Below are 1,743 nucleotides of genomic sequence, written 5' to 3'. Positions count from 1 at the left end.
GTCACTTTGTGATAAAATTTAAAAAAGTATACCAATGTATATGCATAAGTTTTACCTTGTTGTGATTTTTTTTTGTCTTCAAGTTTGCCCTAAGCAGAGTTTATGCTCTGGAGCTTTGATGTAAACACTCTTCAAATTTGTGCACTTATTTTACAAGTATCACCTCATGGTATATACTTTAGAAATTCTATGGATCCGCTCAGTACGATGACGGATTACTAGCCTAAGTTAATTTGGGAAAGTAAAGAAAAGAACTCTCCCTATGTTTGACCAAAATACATTTTTTTACAGATGAAACAATTAAAAATGAGTTTAAAATCTAAAATAAACTTACAATTTATAAATTTGGAATGGAGAGAGAGACCAATTTATACAAGAATTAAATGTGTCAAGTAATGGCTGTTGCTTCTTGTTCCAATAGTTAGTATAGAGCCCTGCTCGACTCTCCCCAAACTTGGTAGTGTCCTAGATACAAGCTAAGTATATTTTTTAGCAAATTTTTGTGACCACTGTAAGTATGGAAAATGACCAGGCTCACTGGTAACACAACTGTACTTTTATATTAGAAATTCATATATTATACTAAATCATATTTTATTCTCTGTGCATTCCTTCATTTATTAACTTATTTGATTGATTATATTGAATTTATAATTTATTATTGCAATTAAATAATTAATCAAATGATGCACTAAATGAAAATGCATATTGAAATAATGTTTCTAAAATTTACTGATAGAAAATGTGTACAATGTTACCGGTCTGGGTTTTACAACTATATGTTAAAGGGCCATCACAACAGGCACTGCTTTGTTATAATTGCTTTGTTAGTAAGTTCTTGATAATGGGCAGATAGTACTCGGAATTTGTCTGAATGATGTTATGGAAAGTTTTAGATTAACGTCCTCAGTCAAAACGAAAGCTTTCCCCAGTTGTGGGATTTTAGATTTTCAATTATCCTATCCTGGTTTTTAGATATTTTTACAGAAATTTCCCTGATTTCTTTGGGTTTTTTCGTTGGATGTTCTTTGGGAAAGTTTAATACACTAGTTACGCGGTTATGGGACTGCTAGGCCCGGTCAAGATGACCTGTTGTTCACGTGTCAGATTCCACATTCCGTGCAAACCCAGATTGTTGGTGTGTTTGTTCAGTATAATCAGGTATAATCAAACTTTTTAAACACCTGACACACTAATAATTTAATTTAAAAAAACACAATAAAATAAAGTAAGAAATAAAGGAAAATAACTCAACATTTTTATTCAAAAGTTTTTTAACAGAATGATTTTCAAAAAGTCAAAAAGTAAACAACAATTTGTTATTTTATCTCATTTAAGCCTCAACTTCTTAGCTATGCTGGCTTTCGATGTGCACTGGTTTTCATTGTCAAAGTACATGATTGGACCTGCCCAGGATTTGAACCTGTGATCTCTCGGTTAGAGAGCCGAGACTATAACCATTAGTCCTAATGAATTATTATTATTATTTTGGCCAAACCTCTGATCAGCTGACCAGCTGATCTATGTACTGGGTGTACATCAGCTAACACTTTAACAGCTACAGTTAAAATGCTGAAATTTGAATTGCGTATGTGTGTTGTTCAAGAAGAGAAGTTAGTATGTTGTGCTGATAATATAAAAGTGAGAATCTAATCTAGTTTTGTTTTTCAGTATTAATGCGGGTTGTACAAGCATTACCAGCCCTCCTGAACATTAAGCAAGTCATGCAACAACGACAAGTCC

The sequence above is a fragment of the Homalodisca vitripennis genome, unplaced genomic scaffold (genome assembly GCF_021130785.1).
Source record: "Homalodisca vitripennis isolate AUS2020 unplaced genomic scaffold, UT_GWSS_2.1 ScUCBcl_3701;HRSCAF=9392, whole genome shotgun sequence".
In the NCBI taxonomy this organism is placed as follows: Eukaryota; Metazoa; Arthropoda; class Insecta; order Hemiptera; family Cicadellidae; genus Homalodisca; species Homalodisca vitripennis.
Note: the sequence above shows the minus strand (reverse complement) of the source record.